The sequence below is a fragment of the Astatotilapia calliptera genome, chromosome 18 (genome assembly GCF_964374335.1).
Source record: "Astatotilapia calliptera chromosome 18, fAstCal68.1, whole genome shotgun sequence".
NCBI classification, from domain to species: Eukaryota; Metazoa; Chordata; class Actinopteri; order Cichliformes; family Cichlidae; genus Astatotilapia; species Astatotilapia calliptera.
Window position 1 is genome coordinate 9,605,569 of NC_137439.1, and position 23,526 is coordinate 9,629,094.

At 41.0% G+C, this 23,526-nt stretch overlaps 1 protein-coding gene across 2 annotated transcripts in view; it reads left to right on the forward strand.

Moving 5' to 3' along the window:
• Window positions 1–23,526, forward strand: part of kirrel1b (kirre like nephrin family adhesion molecule 1b) — an 80,040-nt gene that overhangs the window by 594 nt on the left and 55,920 nt on the right. The window lies entirely within an intron of this gene.

The window sequence follows — 23,526 nt, forward strand, 5'->3', positions numbered from 1 at the left end:
TGTTGTTACAGATTTGTGCCGCCCTGGACATCATCATCAGCCCCTCAGCCCGCAGAAGCTGAAGGGAAAGAGTCGTGGGGTTTTCGGGGTCTTTGCCCTGTTGGGGAAAATTAGATTTTAGAGTGCAGACACAAACGGCCCAGAGTGGCTGCATTCATTTTTCTTCAGTTACACGTTTGTGGGAGAGATGTGGAGCATCTGCAAACGACATTTCGTTGACGTGACCTTTAAAACGCATGGATAGAATTGGTTGACACATACGAAAACGCAGTGTGGGTCACACATGCGCGCTTGCCCATGCAAACACACATTGCGCATAACCTGCCAGCCGGGGGATGATTGATGAGGCGAGGATCCAATGCACAGTCTGGTCGCTGGGTTTTAACATAAGTCACACTGAATCAATTTCCAACACGTACGCGCGCACACACATGCAGCATGCACGCGCTTGGCGCGATCGTGCCCTCAGTCTCTGTATCGAGCCTGTGTGCAGTGAGAGTAGTGTAAAGACCAGCGCAGACAACTGTCCCTCGAGAGAGAAAGTCGATGTGTGCGTGCGTGCGTGTGTGTCTGTCTCTCTGTGTGTGTTAGTACTCCTTCTTAGCATGCAGGTAGAGTCTTGCGTGCTCGTGTCCGTGTGCGCGGTCCTGCTGCAAACGTTCAGGTGCCAAGAAAAATTCATATTTTACCTTAAAGACGGAGACATATTCAGTGGACTGAAAGAGAGTCCCATTACTAATATTAATGTTCCTATTTATCGATCACCTTGATAGATTGCCCTCTCTCACACACACAGCGACACACACACACACACACACACCTCAGTGAATGAGCAGATGAGTGTGCGTTTGTGTTTGAGGGCAGTCACTGCTCCAAAGACAGAGGTGATTAATTGAGGTGGCCTGATGTGAACAGTTCAACCGTGTGTGAGAGAGTGTGTGTGTGTACCTGCTTCAGCACCTGGGTCCCTGGTGCTGCAGGCCGAGGGTGTGATGAACCACAGACAATGATCTACCTAGACAGTCAGAGGAGCTCCCAGAATGGAGCTGAGCCGACCACCCCATAGGATTATAACAGAGCAGGACATTCGTGCTTCACGCAAGAAGGTTAAAGATGTTACAGAATAATATGTCAAAGTCAGAATATCTGAAATTGAAGATTAGAAAAGAGATCTGATTAACTGGTGTCATGGCTACAAGGAGCACTGGTAATAAGCTTAATTGAAGAGAAGGAGAGACATGGGTGAAGTATATTAAAGTTTGTTTTTTTGTAGAATAAAGAGAGAATAAAGCAAACCAAACAGAGCAGGGTCACCAAAGAAAATAACAGAACAGCAAAACAGCAGAGAAGCTCTCAGCTCAGAGGAAAGGTGACCAGAACTGAGTTATGTCAGATGGAGGAGAACAAGAAGAAACATAATGAAGTAAAAACACGGGATAGAACAGAAGCAAAATGGATCACGACAAATTAGAAAAGAATATAAGAAGGAGCAGAACAGAAGAAATGAGAGAAAGGACGAACAAAACAACAGAACCAGCAGAGGAGGTTAGAAAAAGTGTACATCAGGGGTTTCAGACATGATACCTGCTGGCCAAAATCACCATAATCCAGTGCAGTGGATGTCTTTGCAAGGTTTTTGGGCTTTTTGCTGTATTTTGAAATGCTGTGCTGCAAGTCACCTTCTTCGTGGCAAAAACATTACCATACTACGTCAAAGCAAAGTTGTTAAGTGAAGGAGTCAATCCTAAACATGTTGTTGATGACAGAAGCATTTCTTTGTCATGACACTAGAATGACTTAGAAGGAAAATTTAGACATATCTTTCTTAAGTCATCACCATCTGTTTACAAAATGAACTGCCTGGAAATTCATGGTTTATTACATGTGAACTTTTAGAAAAGCTCACTTGTATTTCTTTATGCTAAAAGAAAGAGAACATTTTGTAGACTTTTTAGGAGATTCTACTGGTCTGGCCCACTGGGACGCTTGTGGCCGATGAACCAAGGTGATTTTGACAACACAGGCACAGAACCTGAGAGCAGAGAACAGAGCAGAACAAAAACATAAAGAGAACAGCAGCGAACAGACGAGAACGGAGCAGAGAAGCAGATCAGTGTTTCCTGCTGAGCTGGTGTAAGCCTGTAAATGTGATCAGAGGGAATCCGTCCCCTACATGCAGCATCTGCAGCTTAATGTGTGTTTAGCCTGTTTGGACTCTTCCAGGTGTCTGCTGCCTGGACTCTGCCGCTGACACCTCAGACGGTCTCTCAGCCTGATTTACTGTTCAGTTCAGTGGCGTGTCTGGCTTCCTAACACAGACCAGCTACATCTCTGTGTGGTTGACCGCGCATCTGTGGGCCCCTGCAATTACGATTGGGCTCTGTATGTGTGTGTGGGTCTGATGTAGCGTGTTGCCACCGTGAACTGCTGCTGCGCTGCCAGCGCTGGTCTGGCCACAGGCGAGGAATCCTGATTCTCAGAGTCGATTCTTGAACAGACCTTTTTGCTTGAGTTGAACATTTTTGCAGCCTGATCATGCAAGCAAGGCAAGGAAAGCAATTCTTGCACTGCAAGCACCTGTCCCATCTCTCGTCTCTCTCTTTCACACACACACACACACACACACACACACGCATAGACACACATATATACACTTTCTTTTTCTCCTATATCTCCCCCTCCTCTTCCTTCCACTCTTTTCGCTCATCACAAGAATAGAGCAGAAGCGCAGATGTAAAGAGACAGGCCAAAAGACAGAGAGATGGAGGCAGAGAGAGACGACGAAAGGAAGAGACAGCGGGGTTCAGTCCTAATCTGTTGACAAGAGGGGATGCTTGAGGATAAACAGAGGCAGAGCAGGAGTGCTCAGGAAGCAGAGAGGGAGAGAAAGAGAAAAGAGCCCTACTGGCTTCAGTCTCTGCTTCCACAGCAACCCAGCTGGACCATCAATGTTTGATGGTTTACATCAGCAAAGATTTACACCCAAACTGGGCTCCAGGGGCACCCAAGGATCCTCAGAAAGGCTTCTCAAGATGTATTTAGAAATGTTCAGTCAAAAGCAACCGGACTTCCTTTTTACCTTCAACCGAAAACACTTTCATTCAAATCATCTTCAAAAAATGTAAACTTTAAGATGACCTGGATAACGGCAAATCTTTACAATCCCTCGAATTGTTGATTTGACTCGCTATGACTTCGTACAGTAATAGACTCTGTGAGGCAAATGATTAGTTTCAAGCTCTCTACTGTAACGCCCTCAAACAGTTGTATAATTCCTCTCTGAATCATCAAGATAACAAAAATACTCTCTGATGGGGGTTTATGGGTGAAGACATAAATCTTTTTTGGCATTTACAGCATGTAAAGATTTGGAAAACTGCACAACAACACAGTTATAGCCCGTGTAGTTAACGGGAACATTTATATGTAATGAAACTATCTATTTAAAAATTAAGTTTCACGTCTCAAAGATAAATACTAATGGATTTCTTCTACCACTACTACCTAACAGTAACAACTGTTACACTCGATCTGTGATTTTATTACAGTGTTTCAAGTAGGTGTGTCCGGAAAGTTCTGACATCAGTATGAGTGAAGAGGGTCATGTTGATGGGTGTAACATGGCAGCCAAGGCGGGCTGGACCTTTGATGCTCGTTGTTTCCCTCTTCTCTTTCCCTATATTTCAATTTTCCCTCAATTCTCACTGTCATTACAAAGGCAAAATACCAAAACTAAAAAACTAAAACAACAAAAAAAGAAATTTTAGGCTGATTTGACCTAATTTTGTTTTAGTATTTTTGGCCAAACTTTTCCTTATTGTATGGATGGGATACTCATTTTTACATGACACAATAAACCTGAGCGTTAAACAGTGTTTTAAATAAAAATTGAGGTTTCATATTATCACTACTGAAATAAGTAGTTCCCCTATTTATATCAGTAGAATTCATTCAGAACTCTTCTAAGGAGCTTGGAAAGAAAAGCGTCTGGACTTTGTTAAGTTGCTTGAAGACATTTCACCTCTTATCCGAGAAGCCTCTTCAGTTCATTTTTCATTTACAGTTCTTTCTTGGATGAGAGGTAAAACATCTTTCTTTCCAAGCTCCTTAGACTATGATGACCTGGATGACTGAGAACCTTCACAGACATTCAGAACTCTTGTTATTGCATTTGGGATGCCACTGTGCAAAATTAATAAATTAATAAGTCAAGGTCATCTGCAAAGAAGTTGAGCCTGCTTACCTTATCCTGTTAAATGCAAGTCACATATCTGCATGGCATGATAAGCGTTTGAAATTAGTTAATCATGACATCAATTATATTTGATTGCCTCAACTTGTTCCTACCACTGCATCGCCTTGTGTTTTTTGTTTTTAGACCCAGTACTTTTATACAAACAAATCTACAGTCTACAATGAAATTACAAAAACAAAGCACACTTTGAATTTCAGCCTTCAAAGGTCTGGGGCCTCAGAGCAGCACCTCACTTTACAACAGATTACAAAAGAGCTTTTGTCAGCACCAAATCCAAACAAATGGCTTCTTGTGCACCGTTGTAAATATCAAAACTTCTGAACAGATATTAGATACATGCGCGAGCAATATTTATTTGCACCGGTGCTTCTATTCACTATACACAGCTACTGCACATGCACTTCACTTTAATGACTTTTATCATCTAAAGCACAACTGATGAGCGTTTCTTGCATGAGCGGCTTCAGGATGAATCAACCTTGGCCATTAGTGCCATAGTGTACTGATCGTACCATAAAAACAAGTATACAAGGTTGGCTGACTCTGTTGTTCTAATTGGGTTGTAAAAAAAACACATCACTGAAGAAAACTCTGTACTTGCCAATGAAAATAATTAAAAATAGCATGAGAAACCTTGTTTAAGAGCAGAGGTTCAGACAACATGATGGCAAGTGGAGCTTCTCTGTATATGTGTGTGTGTGTGGGCCTCTTCCCAAAGCCCTGCAGTACCTGACAGATCTGATATCCTTATGGTTGGAGAAGCATAATCTGAGGTGACAAGGAGCAGCAATTAAAATAAATAAATAAAATAACCGCCACAATTAGTTGCCGCTTAATTCACTACGATGCCCCAATAATCCAGTGATCTAAAATGATGGCGGCAAATTCCCCCTTCCCTCCTCTGCACAGGCTGATGTGTTTGTTGGAGTGAAAGACGGAAAGAGTCTGCAGAGGCTAACAGAGGGCTTCTGCTGGTATTAGGGCTGACACCCATCAATCTGTCTATAGATATGTCATCCTAGATGAGGAAGGGGTCATAAACTGAGAGAGAAAGGGGAATGAAGAGAAGAATACATATACATGAGAAGATAAAATAAGGGACAAGAGATGAGAAGGAGAAGAGAGAAGAAAAGAGGATGATGGCAGGAGAGTAATTCAAACTGGAAAAAGAGTAGTGTGAGCTGGATTGAGAGATCAGAGGGGGAAAGTGGTGGGATAAGATGAGAGAACACGAGAACAAGAGAAGGGGATCTGGGTTAGAGAGATAGAATTGGAGGAAGAGGACAGATAAGGAGTGAAGGAAACTGGTAAAATAAAGAAAGGAAAGGAAAGGAAAGGAAAGGAAGCTTTGCGGGAATGAAAAAATGAAGAGGAGGAAAATGAACTATATGAGGGCAAAATAGGAAAGGATTTTTGGTGGGAGAACCAGGGTAGAAAGGTGAAAGAGCCATAGAAATGATGTGAGCCATTTGTGTGGAGATAGAGGAGAAGAAAATAGAGGAGGAATGGATGATTGCGAGACATAAATCTGGAAGACAGAAGAGCAACAGTCTTCTATCTATGATTAGAGGAGGCAGGAAGATATATGAAAGAAACATGAACAGAAGGAGAGCACAAGGAAAAGGAAGAAATGAGATTCTGAAGTGTAGCCGAGATGCGTAGTATGAGGTGAATTTGGCTTAGAAGAGTAAAAAAGACTGACTGAATATAGCAGAGTAGGAGACTATAAAGGGGAAGTGGAGATTAAGGGTGAAAGAGGAGAAGAGAAGGGCTGTTGGAGCAATGGAGGGGAAGAAATGAGGAAGACGATAAAATAGAGGCGCAGAACAGAAGAGAAGGAGTGGGTAGATTAGTAGTATAGGGGGCGACAAACAGGAGATGAATAGTTAAAGGAAGCAGAGAGACGGAGAAAATGCTGAATAGAGGGAGAAAGAAGCATTAAGAGGGGAGTTTGGACATAAGAGGACAGCAGGATTATAGATTAGGGAAGGATATACATTTTGGTAGGAAAGACTAAGAGGAGGATGAAGGAAATTCTAAAAAGATGGCAGAAAGAGAAAAGGCAGCAGGGTTGGAGAGGCCAATGCAATATATGGATTGGAGCAAAGGAGCAAGAAAATGGAGAAGTACATCAGGCATGAGAAGAAAAGTGGGTGAGACTGGAGAGAAATTTGCAACGAAGGAGAGAGAAAGGATGTGGAACCTAAAAAAGGGCACTAATAGAAGAAGAAGAAAAAACGGAGGAAGAAGGAAGATGCAGTAGTGTTGATGAAGGCAGGAATGAAATGCAGAGGAGGAGTGGGAGTTAACGGGAGTGAAAGAGGGGGAGAGCAGGTTTGGGGAGCAGAGATTTATGTGTGGAGAGGGTTGCTGCTCGGGAGCACAGGGAAACAGCCAGGCCTATTATAGATGGGGCTCTCCTGGGAGAGCAGGGCCTGGAGTTTTCCAGGCATTTCCAGCATATTTCACCGCTGTTCCAAGCAGCACGCTGCAATGCACAAAGCGCCGCCTTCGACCACAGTCCTCAGCCCTCCAAGGATAAATAAAGTGGGTCTCCTTTCTCTGCATGAGTATTCAATAAAAGTGATAAAAGGCTGGAAGTAACCCTTCTTAGCTTTTTTGGATGGAAAAGTGAGAAACCAAACTGGCCACCCTCTCCAAGGAGAGGCTTTCAAAGAAATGCAGACATCAAGCATAAAAGCACCAAAAGCATAAAAGTGCTTCCTTTTATATGAGGAAGAATGTCAACGAAAAAGGGCTGTGAGATCAAATAAGCTCAGTGTGGAGGTAGTTTATGTTTCTGCCTCTCTCTCTCTCCCCCTCCGTTTCTTTGTCTGCCTGTGTTTTCTCTCGCTCGCTGGCTGTCTGAGAGACTCGTGTGGAGGTGAGAGAGAACAATTGAATGGGCCTCCCACATAAAATCCATTCAGAGACATCTTGAGGAATAAGAATGAGAAATTGTCCGGCGCAGTGAATTAAATCAATCTGATCCATTACAAGATCACTATCACAAGGTTTTCCCTTTTGTCTTTGCCCTGGATTATGCATGCTGCTGGATAAATGTGTGTGTTTGTACCTTATGCAACACCGTATTACAGCATTCCTCGTAATCAATGAAACAATTACTCAATTAAACGAGGTCGTAGCAAAAGGATTATTGACTTGTCACATTTACATTTTTGATAATTGACTATGCTTGCTGGGTATTAGGCTTAATGCTTTGACTAAAAGGTGGCCAAAGGGTCTCCGAAAACAGAAAATCATGCAAAAACTGTGGAATAAAATTTTTAAAAAGTAGCAAAATCTTTTTTGCGCTGAATGGTATGTAAGTGGTAAGAGTTTATCATGGTTTAAACTTTAAATTGTCTCAGGATTACATATCTATTTCAAAGAAAAATAAAACTTTCCAGTTGTGAATTTCCTAACCCTTACCCTTATCAGAAACATTATCAGGTAGAGACATGGATCCTGAAATCAATGAGAATATTTGTCTTGTCTCTGTTCTCAAAAAGCCAAAAAGGGAAATGTGAACCAATCATGTTGCTGGACGGATGCACAGATGTTTCAATTGTGGGTATATCTACTCACTGAGCAGTGATTCTATCTATAGATGCAGTGTTTATTTTTACATCCCAGTGATGACTGAAGTAAAAGTTGTGGTTCTCATACCACTAATTCAATGCTTGGACTAGACTGAAGTAGCTGCTGTTTCTAAGAAGACTGCTGAGTGACAAGACTTGCTCTTAAAAGGACTTTGCCAATATCGGTTTTACACACCTTACTGAATCCCAACCACAACAGAAACAGTTGAGATAATATTTCCTTCCAGTCGAAAAGGAAACCTTCAAATCAACTGTCATTCCTGAGATTTTTGTTGTCTTAGCTACTTGATCTCGATCCAACCAGAAAGCTATGAATAAAAAGAAAAACAGAAACAAATCTCATGTTCAGTTATTGCAAAAGGTCTGACTGTGTGTTTCAATATGTAATTCAGCATACATTGGATCTATGAAAAGCAGGTGGTACAATGATGCAGTGATGTACCTCTTTTTGCATGGTCGTAGCAGGAACAGGCTTCGTCTCTCTGAATTAGATGAGCGGCTGAAAAGATGGATGGACGGCAGTAGAGCCAACTCTTTATTGCCGTTGTAGAAATGCTCCTCAGTGCAACAAGTTCTACACTACACCAACTACATACACTGAATATATAACACCAGGTCTTTGCATTTCAAGTTATTTCTTGACTAAGTTACTAAAGTCTACGAAGACCACATATCGTACTTAAACTAAAGCATTTGCCAAAGGAAAAGTTTGCCATTTTTAATAATTTCTTTTTCACATATCCAGTGTGTAGTGAACATAATTCCAATTTTTCACACCCTACAGACCGAGTATCCACTGGCACCATTTTCACTTAATTTAAAATTTAGCGCCTTCCAATCTTTTCCACTGAGACTTTTTCAAACTTATTTCCCTTATCAGAACTTGTGTAACCAAATGATTTTATTGCGTAGGCACCACCACCAAGACATTTTTTTTTTTTGATGGCTCAAAGTATCTCTTTTATTTCTTTTCCTTTGGTGGATTTTAAATGGTGATAAAAGAAGCAGCAGCAATTTAAAGATGGAGATGGACAACATGATTACAGATGATGAAAGCCGGTATCCATCACCACCCACTCTGTGTGTGTTTCCATCCAGCCTATGTCTGTCTATCTGCGTGTTCCTCCTCTCTCCCCTCTTATGTTTTAATGTAAGTCGATAGCCATCAGGAACTGATAACACCCCGGGCTCCACTTCACTTGGCAAGGCTAGATGAGGCAAAGAGAGCGAGGAGAAGGCGAGAGCCGGGTTGGCTGAGGTGTTGGTGTGGGTGGGGAGGGTGGTGACACTATCTCCCCTCGGTGAAGCCTGATACGCTCCAGTGCAGGAGAGATAAGCGAGCAGCTCTCAGCGGTGGCAGCGAAGGGGGACGGTGACGTCACGCTGCTTGTCTCTTGTTCCCTGTGGCGCTGGAAGAAGTGATGGCGTCACAGGTGGAGATTATGTCAGTGGAAGATTTGCTATTGTTCAGGAAAGGAAATTTGACTGAATCGTTGTGACTTTATACTTTTGGAAGAGCTGCACGTTTGCACTGGTTGTCGTGATGTTTGTTTGTAACTGGGTGTTTTTGCAGGAAACTTGCAGGAAAAGTAAACAGGTGTTACTCATGATACAATATAATCATTCAGCTGTGAAGGTGCCTGCAACCAAGGTAGCTAATTGAATTGAATTAAATCCAGTCACTGTGAATTTCATTATTTATACCTGTGCTTTTCCTTCTGTGAAATGTCATAATGTATTTTATGAAAAACACTTTATGCTCTGTCTCAGATTGTGTCCTCCTGTACTTGTGCTCTCTATTCTGGGAGCATAAATGTGCTCACACTACCAAGTGCAGCTACATGAAGTGCTCTATGAGTACAAAGATGGTGTACTAATGATGGTCATAAAGTTCAGATGGAATGCTGTACACTCCTTGCCCTCAGTGGTTGCCACTTTGGCTATACAGTGACAAGGTGGGAGACCACCACCAACAGTTTTCAGCCATCAGGGAGGATACAACGCCAGCTTTGATGAAGCTTTTCAGGCATTACAGGTAAACCTTGCATTATCAGCACTTTTAAGTATTTTTGTGTAAAACTGGCTTCACTGTACAAGAATTTTTTATGATGTGCTGTCAGATGCACAACAAGTTGCAAATGTAGGCAATAGCCAGTGTAAGAGTGCAAACATAATTTCTGGTAAGTGCCCAATGAATCATGTTTGATTTGAGATAATATTAGTCTGTATAGTCTAGGCCTACTACACAAAAGTAACTAAACTGAGACACACTATTAAAGTGCTTAAATAAACATTTTAGGGACCTAAGTCCCTTTTTGTGGACTAAAATCAGATTTTCCAAAGGTAAACAGTTAAATTTAGAGTTACCGTTTTTATACTAGTGAGAAAACAATGTTGTTCTTGAAGCCTCTTTATTCAGGACCCAACATGAAATGCCTCTGAACAGTTATTTTGAAGCATTAAGTTAAACTTCTGTATGTTAAACATTATGTTAACCATTACCTTTAATTTCAGTGGTGACTTGAACATAAAACCACTGTGCACACAATCACTGTCAAATCTCAAATCAAAAGCTCTTAGCCTTTCTTTCTTTTTCTTTTCTTTTTATTATTGTGGATGTTTTACGTCTACCACTGTGTTTGCTTTTTGCAGAATTAGATTCTGATGGATTCAGTTCTGGGTTGTTTGAGTGCCCCGTTTCTCTTTCATAATGTCTCCAGCGCAAAAGACAGAAGGCAGTTTTGTCACGCTGAAAGAGAAGTTTGTATTATGCATGTTCATTAAGAAAAGGCACTTTCAGGACAGATTTTGTATATTCATATTAAGTGTGCGTGTGTGTGCAACAGTAGGACCGTTGAAAGCGGCTGTGTGTGCGTGCGTGTATAGGGTGGATGCGGCAGGTGGAGGTGGGGGGAAGGTGAAGAAAGAAAGAGATTGCAAGTTGTTGGTTTATGTGTATGTTCTTGTGCGAAAATGAAAACCAACATCATACAGAGAGGGCCAAATGGGAATAAAAGAGTAGGTCTGCTCGCTTGTGATTGAGGCAAAGCAAGGAAATGAGAGAGGGAGAGAGGGGGAGGGAGGTGGGTGAAAGAGAGAGGAAGTGAGGGAGCAAAAGTGAGCGTGTTGGGGAGAGCTAGAGAAAATGATAATTTCTTAGCTCTTCTTTTAAATAAGTCTGTTTCTATAGCAACCATCCAACCAGCCACTGGAGAGAGAGCAAGAGGGAGAGCGAAAAGGAGGGAGAGCGAGAGAGAGAGAGAGAGAGAGAGGGGGGTGGGGGAAGAGGGGGTGCACCGGAGAGATAGAGGGAAGGATAGAAAGAGAGAGAGAGTTACCATAGCAACGGAGGAAGAGGGAGAAAAAGAACTTGAAGAAACTTTAAAAAAACATGTTGGGAGAAAAGGTAGAAGGAGAGATATGCAAAGGAAGAGTGAATTTACAGCAGATAGTGCTGGGTAAATTAATTAAAAAGGCAATGAATTACTCTGTGAAAAGGGGGATATATCACTTTACTTATGGAAATAGGAGTTAGTTTAAATGAAGTGGGTTCAGGACTTCCTGCTTAACTTGCAATTGGCCACCATGCCAACACTTCTGTAGCAATTAATCACGTCCAACCAGGATATTTGTCGAAATACTGAAGACTGTGAAGTGTACAAAAAACAAAAATTAAGTGACGTTATCCAGTGGTAGTGAATTGCCACTTCTGTCTTAGCATTTCTAAAACTAGATGTGACAAATGAAACTGAGTGAGCATGCACCCAGGGGCGTAATTTCCAAGGGGGTTTAGGGGGGTTATGACCCCCGCAATAATCAAACCCAACCAATGTAACCCCCCTAATAAAATTATGAATTATCTTGCATAAATAGGCTGTTGATTTTCTTTACTCATTTCAGTTATTACCAGCAAAATAGTTGCATGTTTAATCATCTGGGAATTTACCCAGATTTATTTATTTATTTAGACAGAGATCTTGACTTCTCGACAGCCAGACTTCTTTTTGGGACCAAGTGGAGTCTCCCCCTGCTGGCCATCAGAAAGAATGCAGGTTTGCGACACATCAGCCTTGCTGCAAAATCTAGCTGATCATAATAAAATTATTATGAGTAGCTGTTTTAAAAAATGTATTTTTTTAAACATGAGTCTGGTAAGTTTTGTTCCGCTTTAATAATTTTTAATATGATACAAATTGTTTTAAAATGAAATTCATCAGAAAGAAATTAAAATAAATTTATAAATGTGTTTTTTCAGGACACTATTTTTGAAACAAACTTCCACTTTCTTTGTGGAAGTTTGCATGTTCTACCTGTACATGGGTTTTGTCAGGTTCTCCAACATCTTTCCACAGTCCAAAGACGTGTATGTTAGCTTAACTGGTCATTCTAAATGGTTGTCTGTCTTGATGTTAGCCCAGTATGAAACCTGCCTCTCATCCTATCAGAGCTGCGATAGGTTTCACATAAGGAGTCAAGAAAATGGATGGATGGATAAGAGCAGCTTCCAGTCCTTCTGTCCAAATCCTCTACAACCATGGGACATTCTTCATATTTAAAAAGGGCAAAACAAGCAGTCAGCAAACAATTCCGATGAGTGTTCGTAGCCTCCAAAAGTCATGTTCAAGGCTGGACAAACAATTTCTTATTTTATTCTCAACAGTATCAAATCAGTTGACTGAGACGTGTAAAAGTAAAAAAGGTTTTGTTGCCTTACTGCTCAAAACTATAAAAGTGAAATAAAAAAATAGTAAGTAGAGTGGTATGACTGCACTGTATAGAGAGAGGGAGACAGTGATATGAGCTGTAGTGATAACAGTGGGTATATGGCTGCTGCCTGATTGTCCATTCTCAACTCTTGACCACACATGACCTCCATCATTGTGTGAGTGAGCAGAGAGAAACACAGACAGGGAGACAGAGAGAGGGGGAGAGGATTGATTGGGAGTCCCAGAGTTCAGACAGCTCTGACCACAGAGGCCTCGAACTGTTTCCCTGAAAGCGCCGAAGCTACATGGTGATCCAAAATAGGAACCGACAAGGGTCGTGTGGGGAGAGAGGGTCAGAATTCATTATCCTGCTGGAAACTTTAGTGCTGTCAATATAAGTGGCAAATTTAATATACGAAACATATAAGAATTTAAAGCTAATTGCCTAAACAAGCGAACAGAAAGAAGACTAATTTAATGGTTTTGTGACAAGAACGATTTTCATTTAGCACTATGAATGACCTTATGGTTTGGGCATGGATAATGTGTGGCAATCAAGAATATTGTTTTGGGCACAATGGTGATCAAAAGGGAAGTAAAGTGACATGGGGTGCATTAGGATAGTGCTATTCGATGCTTGTTGCACATACAGTGCCAGTGCACCATCAGTGTTGAAAACTATGAGCTCTATGCATTTATATGGCATCATGGCAACAAATGCAGGTCCTGCAAAATCAGGAGGAAGCAACACAATGCAAATGTTTTATTTTTATTATATATAGCATAAACACCAAAACACGAAAGTCCATAGACGAGTCAACTGAATTCACTGCAGTCATCAAACCATCACCAATCACGAAAAAACTCTCTGGTCAAAGGCCTATGACCATGACACAATGATGATGTGGGTGTTGAAAAGCAACAGCAGGTGTGCTTCTGCTACAAATAGGCAGGGGTCATGTACAGTCGACCCCTGCCTATTTGCAATTCAGTATTTGCGGATTTGTGGATTTTAAAGTTATTTGTGGAAAATTCGCCTATTTGCTGATTTTTTTCGTCGAGCATATCTAAAATATTTATTAATTATTTACATGTCATTTTCATGTCTAAATACATTTTTCATGATTTAAAAAAAGTTGTGTTTCTCTACATGGGGAGATAGCATCGACAGACACGGAAGTGTCAGTAAAATGTTCTGAGCCAGATGGCTTTGAAATGATATTGAAGTGTTTTAGGATGATAGTTTAAGGTATATTTGGTGTTGAAATAGTATAATAGGCATTTATAAGTGTTTTTAGAGGTGGTCTCAGCTAATCGTGTGCCGTTGTGGTCCCTAACCCCCGCCTATACCGGGGGTCGACTGTACTTTCGACTACTTTCGCTGCTACATGTCATCCATGAGTCATAGATGGTATTCATTATCCTCTAATGCACTTATTTATGGGTGTTTTTATCCCAAGGTGACAAATACTATTGTAGTGCCAGAAGTTGCTGGTGTCACAAAGAGATAGGCACATGATGTACTAGCTGTGGTAGTGTTGGAACCAAATAAATGACAGAGAAGGCAAGAGGGGCAGAGGTGGCAAAAATGAAGTTTGTGGATCATGAAGGATCGTGCTGTGCTTGTGAGCTTTCCATTTGATCTTATTACCTACTTTTAACAATCATTTTTACTCACCTCTTACACTTTTGAAGCCTGGTCACTGTCTCTTCACACTGCATGTTAAAAAGGCCCTTAAAGATGGCTAGTGTATTTTAATGGGATGCTGAAGGGTACTGAAAGAGAGGTCGCTTATGATGAGTTCAGTAAAAGAATCAACTGTAAAACAACCACCTCCATCTGGTTGGAACGAAGGTCCGTGCTCGAACAATCCTAAATGGGCTTTATCAACACAAAAGTCACTTAAGTCCTCACTCACATCACTGATCTGTGCACCAGGAGCTTTGTTTAATTGATCAAAACAAAGGTTTCCAAAAACATCAGGAAACAGAGATATTTGTACATCAGGTTTAAAGTTGTGCAAACAGTCAGTATTGTTTCAGTTTTCATATGTGTCATTTTCTACTTCAAATGTAGTAAGGATGCAGTCAGTACACTGCATAACTTGTCTCTGAAACAGAGACAATCTTCACTATATTTTCCAAACCTCAAGACAAGATTCTGTCTTTTAAAAAGTGATACAAGCTCACACTTTTTATACTTTTTTTTTTGCAAAGCACACTAGCAGCCTAAGAATTATTTCGTTTTGAATTATTAAAAAGGTAGTCTACTTTTATCAAACTTTCTCTAACATGAAATCCTTCCTCTGCAAAGTTAGAGTGTGGGTGCACGACTTTTCAGCCTCACTCAACCTGAGCCTTTCACACTGAGGCTTTCTATGCTTCTGCCTTCATAAACGGATGTTATTCTTAACAGCACAGAAAATATCTTGCAGATTTGACCCATTATACACTAGACCGAGCAGGATGAAATTAATGGGGTTTGGAACAAAAGGTTTTTGAGCAAGATTTCCTGACTATTCCCCACGCAGTTACTTAATCCCTTGTAATTAGTCTCCTTGTTTGAAAGGGAATATACATTCTCTGTCTCCATCTTTTTCCCTGTTGAGTTGGAAGATAAAATTGCTCAAAAACAGCACAAATGTTATTTCATGGAGCTCACTGCATATAAACATCCACACAGTTTTGGCTTTGAACAACAGTTCCGCTTTGTCTTTATCAATTTACATTTGTTATAGAGAGCTGCACAAGGATAATTATTTGTTTCAGGAGGCATGGCCATTATAATTAAACATAAACACAGTCCAGTTTTGTTGCATGAATGAAGCTTTTTGGATTGAGCCTCAGTGCACTCAGACATCGAACAGGAAAAAAGGGGGGAAAAAGATCATTTTCTTCTTTTGCTTTTGTGGTCCATTGTTGTGTGGCAAATTCACAGAAGCAGATAATGAGGAGTACATAGTCTTTTCAATTCTGGCTTTGCCTACACAGGACAGCTGTCTATTTTAAGCTATAGCTGCTGGCCAGTGAACCATTAGCCTGTTTTACACCGATAGCAAATAGCCATTAGGCGTAACTGCAAGCCAGTTAACCAACAGCCATCTGCGGCACGCTGCAATTATGCTGCCTTAAAATGCTGTTGGAAATATAGTAATTATGAGTTGAGAGTGCATTAATGACCCGACACAATGGTAAATATGCCTTGGAAAGGGGGAAATTTCAACGATACCTGCAGTAACACTCTATGCTGTGAAGAGCGTGGAGGCAGTGTGAATACTGATGGTTTGTCAGGATGTGTGTGTATCTATGTGTGTGTTTTTTAAACAGCTTTTCTGACACTTTTAACAGTATTGTCCAAAAGCAAATATGCACACAAAGTTACTTTTAGATCGTGTGAGCTCAGCTGTTGCAGCTCCTGACAAGCTTTAAAAACAGAAGGCGCCAACAGAAGTAGCTTGTTAGCTGTTAGCTTCTGCTCTCTGTGGTGTTTCGCATGTTGGGCTCAGTTCTGTTCAGTGACAGTGGGCTCATTGAGACCCTGCTGCTGCTACTAGCTCTCTGTGTAAATCCTCAGGCTGTGTTTGGTGAGTCTTTTCCTGGCAATGACAGTTGCTGTAGTCAGCAGTGCATTCAGGTCAAGCAACTTGACTCATTTCGTCACATTCTGCCACAAGCCTTTTTGCCTTCACAATGCTCTGATTAAGTGCTACAATAGTTGCAAATGTGCTGGCGTGTTTGCTGAAGAGTAATTACTAGCGTCTGATAAGCGTTCTGGGGAAGTTTCCCAACTACATGATTTCCACTGAGACTTTATCTCAATTGAATGTGATTGTCTTTGCAGAATTGGCTCAGCCATGATCCTGGAAACTGGCCTTGTCTCACAGACATGATAAGACAACAGATTGCCTTGTATGCTGTCCAACCAAGAATAATGCCGCAAGCTGTAATGATTTACACCATCCATCAGGGTTTCTTCACAACTACATGCATTCTTCATCACAGAGATAAAACTGCTTCTCACTGGCAAACTCTGAGAATCACGAAGTGGCATGTTGGAGACACTAATTGGCCACATTCAGAGAAGCGCTTTCAGCTTTTGCACAAACATATCATACAACATAAAGACAGCGATGCAAATCAAGCTGAAACTCTGCTCAGGGATGACAGGAAGGATGCTGAAATATGAAGAATAAGGTTTCTCGCTTAGGACTTCTTCACAAACAGACCACAGACACTTCAGATGGGGGAGTCACACAATCTGCACTGTAGTGCTAAGCAAAGGAACTCTCCTAAGGGCTGTGTGCTCACCCCCCTCCTGTTCATGCTGTATATCCATGACTGGATTCCCAGACACAGGGAGAATTATTGTGAAATTGTGAACGACATCATGAACATCAGCCAGATTACAAACAGTGACGAGAGTTCATATCAGGAGAGAATCGCTGATCTTTCATTTTGGTGCACAGAGAACAACCCACTACTGAACATCAACAACACTAAGAAGATAAGTGTTGATTTTAGAGACACTGAGCCAAAGAGACACCCCTGTTTACTTCAGTGGGGCTGAAGCGGAGCAGGTGAACAGCATCGAGCGTACCTGTCATAGTCATCACACATCTGTACCCTGGTGAAGAAAGCTAGAAACATCTGTGCTTCTTAAGGAACCATGAAAAGACTAAAGGATCCTAAAAAAAATCATAAAGTGAATAAAGCCCTCCCAGAACATCACCGGCACTCATCTATTGAGCATCAGCAAGTTAAAGTTTCTCAGAAATTACAGACACATACAGTTCCTACTCATTTCACCAAAAAAATTAGCTTTGTTCATGATTATTTTTTATGACGAAATGATTTATTATTCGTTCATATTTTTTGTTGGTAGCATAAAGGGACTGCAGCTCAAATTTCACTGTGTTGCATAATGAGAATTAAATGAATGTGGAATCATGTGTCTTTTGTCTCTTTTGTGATGTTTGTGTGTGAGCATGTGCCGGCCTCGCTTCCCCTCTTTCAGGATCCCTCCGTTTGTGTTACCATGGGGACGGCATGCTTCCTATATCTCCCCCTCTGAACCCCCACTCACCCTCCTCACAGCCACCACCAACCATCACCAACACCACTACCTCTTTCTCTCTCTCTCCCCTTTCCTGGTTTCAGTGTTACCATGGCGACACATGTCTGTCTCCTCTCTTGTGTTACCTGTTTCACGTGCTGCCCTGTTTCACTGGGTCAGTCTCTCTGTGTGTCTGTCTGTCTCATTCTCTGTTTGTCTGTGTGCCCTTGGCTTGCCTTTCTTTGCTTGCTCTTTGTTTATTTGTTTTCTGTTTTATGTATCTGCACGACCGTCTGACTGGCTGTTTTTCTGTGTCTGTCCCTGCCTGTGTTTGCTTTCTGTCTCATTCTTTTTTCTCTTTTTCTCTCCGGCTCACTGGCTGCCTGTCTGGCCACCAGGCTTTTCCACCTCTAATCCCTCCTCTCCTCTTTCTGCTCTGCTGCTCTGCTCCAACGTTCCCCCTAACATCAACCTCTCTCCCCTCTCCTTTTCACCCCCAACTCATTTGTTTGTTCCCACATCAAAACAGTATCCATTGAATGTCACTGGGAACACACAGTATAAAAAAGAGAGCGAGAGAGAGAGAAAAAAGGGAGGGATTTAGGTAATTTTCGCAGACGGCAGCTGTTGCTATGGCGACACAACTTTTGGATTTGCTGGGGAGAGATGAATAGAGGGATGGAAGGAGGGAGAGAAAATGTGTGATGAAAGAAAATGAGGAGGTGAAAGAAAGAGAGAAATAAAGAAAGAAACAGAAAGGAAGTCTTTGGCTATGGTAGCACATGCTGGCTGTGGTTGGTCCTTTTAAACAGGGTAAGTTTAAAAGCAAAATAAGGACAAAGAGGGAAGAAGCATTACCTGAGAAGAAACTCTAAACTCCGCAAGGTTGAAACACAACATGTGACTAGGCTACAATTATATTACCATGAAACTTTCTGAAAATCAATACAAAATCACATGTTTAACTGTGTTTGGAAAATGTTTAAATATGCAAGCCAGGCTTTTGCAGAGAACAAATCTGAAACACTTGTTTCGTTTTTGTTATTTCGACTGTGAAGCCCTGAACTTTTGTAGATTTTAATTAATAGAGAATGACATAATGATGTCTGACACAGCTGGCTAAGACATTATCCAGAGTTTAATCTGCTAACTACAACAAAATCTGTAATAGTGCACTGACGTTGCGCAGATAACTATCCATATGTTCATCATTAGCGAGCATCGTGTGTGCTACTTGCTGCGTCCACAATTAGCCCAGCCCTTAAACTCTATTTCTAGTGGTGTGAATGGTCCTGAAGTGGACCGTTACCTGCTGTGTGCTAGGGGTGAGTAGTGCTGGGTCTAACACGTTGCAATGACACAGTAACCCCAAGTGCAATTAAATTCAGTAATCACGTTACTGTAACAATTGGTTTCTTTGCAAAGATTCTCAGCTGTCTGCCCAAAGGGCATCTAGAACAAACCCCCATACCATTTTTTGCTATAATCACCTGTTTCAGTTGTTCTGCAGGGGAGAAAGGAAATATTAGTGCATCTAAAACTTTTGAGGCATTGCAATATGGACATTACTTTTATTTTAATAGCATGAAAGCAAGAGAAAGAAATGCTTGTATGTGATTGTATGTTTGTCAACATTAGGATAGGGATATGTGTCAGTGTGTACAAAGTAATGCGCAAATAATCTAATGACTAGTGTAAAAAATTTCTGTTTCCAGGGAGTAATAAAGTAATGTACTGCATTATTTTTTTAAATTAATAAGTAATGTGTAATACATTACTTTTCTGAGTATTGGCCCCAACACTGTGTATGAAAAACAAAAACTGTATGAGAAAATCTACAAACTGATTCTTCATCAAGTTTGTATTTTTCACACTTTTCCCCTGGGGGGGATTTTAGAATTCTTTCTTTAAAACAATACTATGCTATCACTAAATACTATTCACAGCCAAAAAGAAAAAATCACCATGTTTTTAGGAATATTATGTTCTAATTAGTTCCTGAATTATGCATGAACACATTCTTTAGTAAAAACCTTCAGAATACAGATAGGAAAAACACTGAAAGGTTGGTAACACTGGATGTAAGTGTTATCAAAGTGGAATTTTCTGGCTCCGAACCAGCATCACTTGTTACAGCGCTGCTCTGTCAATCATTTTGTTTGTACCAGTTAAATCTTTGCTCGGTAATGTGTGTGAAAAACCACTTCATTAAGCTCTCAGTGGTACTCTCTGGCCTTTCCTTCTTCTGCCCGTTCTGCAGATTTAACAAAAAAAACTGTTGAAAAACATCATCATAAACAAGGCGAGAAGATCTAGAGACTCTAAATGGAGCAGAAGTAACCTATCATCTCTTATAAAGCATCCTCTTCTTGGTTTCTGTAAGTCATGTTGCAAATGGGCTTCCCTCTACTCACTTCTCTCAAAATGGTGAAAACCTCATTTTGGACGGACCCCTCCTCTCCCTTCTGCGTGCTAATGCATTTAGAAAAACCACTTTATTATAACACGCATTTGAATATTCATAGTAGGAAGGCAGGGGGTGATGGAGGAGACTGGAGCCTTTGGGTATTGATGCAGAGCTGTGGAATTAGCTGCGAAACTGCTATTGATTCAAGCTGTGAGGACTGGAATATGAAACACAAGGGGGGAAGAAAAAGGGCAAAAGACCTTATCAATGAACTTGGAGAATGAAAGAGAGAGTATAAGAGAATGAGAGTGCTCAGCGGAGAGGGGGAAAAGAAGGAAAAACAGATTATCAGTCAGCAGAGAATTGAATTAAAGTGAGACAGAAGGAGAGAGTGGGTGAAGAAAGAAAAGGAGATTATGAAGCAACACAGAAGGGGAATGAAAGAGACAAAGTACAACAAAACTAAAGGAAAGAAAGAACAGGCACAAAGAAAACAGGAGGGAGAGGAGAAACATGATGAGATTAGAGGAAAAATCAAATAAACAAACGAGTGAAGGAACGGGGTGAGGGGTCAGGGCTCGCCGCATGTGGTGCTTTAGCTGCTCCAATAAACCCACAACCTCCGGACACTGCAAATTGTTGATAGGAGGACTAAGTTGACAAATGTCAAAGTTTACATTTCATTACAGAAAGCGGGGGCTGGAGAGAGATGGGAAAAAGAGGAGGACAGAAGGAGAAGAAGAACCAGGGGGAGGGAGAAAAGGAGGAAATGCCATGCATTCCATTAAGTGGCCAGAGAAAACCTCAGAAAGAGGGGAGGGGAGGAAATGGCAGAAATGAGAGAGAAATACAGGAAACAGTGGAGGGGGAGGAGGAGAAGAAGTACAAGGGGGGTTGGGGGTGGGGGTACAGGGATTAGACAGATAGCAACAGAAAGGGGAGGTTTATAAGCAAAGGAATGAAGTGCTTGATTCATCACCGCCTCAACTGCGGTCCTGACCTTTGAAAATGGAGTTTAATGTTAGACAAGGCAGCACTTAACATTCTGGTAGCCTCCATGTTTGTTCTGAAGTTGTCAAGGCGGCGCCTCAGATTTGTTGATCTCAAAATTGCCAGGCTTTACCTCTTGCTTGCTTTGTGATGACAAGTTGACTCAGCATTGTTTTGCATTCTTACGGTTAGCAATCATCCAAATGTTTCTAATTGTTAAGAAATCCCGAAAACTTACACTAAATTGATTCTTCTGAATATAGTCGGGCTCTGATGAAGCTCATTCCTCCATGCCTCAGACCTTTGCAGTAGTTCTAAAACTATTGAAAACACATTAAACTGAATGACATGTTCCTTTATTACCATGATGGCTGCTGTAGTTTATTTTGAATCAATTCCACTAGAGCACCAAATGTGTATTGATCCACAGTTGAAAATAGTCCCTGCAAATTTTACTATTCACTCCTGTTAGAGTACATTCAAAGCGGGTGAGGGAGTGTTTAAAGAAATCATTCTGTTTTTCCCCCACATTTTTTTGTGGACCATTATAGCAGATTTATTTCTCAGTGCCATGCGGGGTATGGCAGAGGAGGAGAGTAGGGCAAAGCGGGGTCCCAGACTTTTAATGGGTTTCCTTTTATATAAAGAAATTACAGACTATTTCCAACTTTTGTGAGTTTTAAACCTTGCTACAAGACACAAGTTCACGACTGTGTGTCTTTAATGTCTTCAATCTAACTTTATATTGTGTACCAAGTTTTAAGTTCCTATCTAAACATGCTCCCAATCCATGATCACAGTGAACCCGACTTCAGCCCTAACCCCTTACTCTATGTGTTAGAGAAGAGCAACACAGACCTCACAAGTATAAGCCTTTAACAGAGCGTTTTCCTGAGGTTCCAGACACATTCGAGCAACAAATTGCACAATTTTACAAACAAACAATATAAAAAATACAAATACAAATAATCAGGTACATAATCTCAGAAATGACTTAATTTTATTACCTTGTTACCAAATGTTTAGGAGACCAAAGCTGTCTCTCAAATGATCTTCAAAAATGAAAATCTGAGTATAAAGGAGGATCTCCTACTGTTGGCAAATGGTGATTTCTTTTAACTCATTTTTGTATAACCTTGTGTTTCTGTTATTGTAACCCACAAAAGGCACCAAACCTGAACAAGTAGAAATCAAAGGATCAGTGCTGGCTATTAGCGTTGAAACTCAGTGCTTCAAATGATCAGCATGAAACTATGGAGTAATTACGCGTACCCATTCTGCTACATCAGGTCATTGTTAGCGCTGACAACAATGAAACAGATTAGAAGTGTGCATTCCTAACGTAGTCTGTAGAAGAAGTGGATGTAGCCACTGTGAACAGACAGTCAACTATACCCACGCCCTGAAGCTGCTTTATCATCTATGTTACTTTACATAAGGCACCTACACGTAGCTTCACCATTCAGACCACAGGCCATTGACATGTTTTCTGTACACTCTGAATCAGTCTAAATCAGGGGTGGGCAATTCCAGGCCTCGAGGGCCGGTGTCCTGCAGGTTTTAGATCTCACCTTGAATCACATGATTAGTTCGTTACCAGACCTCTGGAGAACTGCAGGACATGTTGAGGAGCTAATTTAGCCATTTAAATCAGCTGTGTTGGTTCGAGGACACATCTAAAACCTGCAGGGACACCGGCCCTCGAGTTGCCCACCCCTGGTCTAAATGATCCCAAAATGCTGTAGCCATAATGCATTTAGATTTAAGAGTTTGCTTGCGAAATTAAATTTCCCCTTTACACCAAACAATAGATTCTTGCTAATGACTGATTGCGCAAAGTGAAAACACCTTTGTTCAACGAAAGGAATCGACACAGTGGATCATTTACTGCATCAGGCAAGTAAATAAGTATCTTTTTCCTAAGTCAGTGGTCCTGTGTTTGAGATAACTTTGACTCTAGTTCGGTAGCTAGTTTTAGTTCTTTTCTCTTTCACCTTTTCAGACTGAAAATACTGTACTTTCTCATACACTTACCTTTGTCAGCCAGTGTTATAACCTTGAATCAAAATGCAGTTTTTCAGCAAACCCATTCCATTCCCTTGTAGCTGCATTGATATTAGAGTTGTTCCTGCTGAGGAAGACAGGAGAAAGTGGATGTTTTTTTCACCGCTCTAGCCCAGTAACAATTTCCTAGTAGGATTCAGGCCAAGATGAGTCAGTTTGAGGCTTGGGTAAGCTTTGAACAAATGCCATGGATGCACAGTGAACCTGGTAGTAACAGATTTTTACATTCATAAATATCTGGTCAAAGCCAAAATTATTATTACATATTGCCATGCTGTATTTTGTACATTGTCTAGTTTTTAAAAGTTCAGAAGCTCTAACCGCCTTTTTTGCTGTCTTTTTATTTAATTTTGATTCAGTCTTCTTACAGTTAAATTTCCCTTGTGGACACATGTTTACTGCCTTTACATGCACAGTATGTAGACCCATAATTACTTTAAATTCTAGTG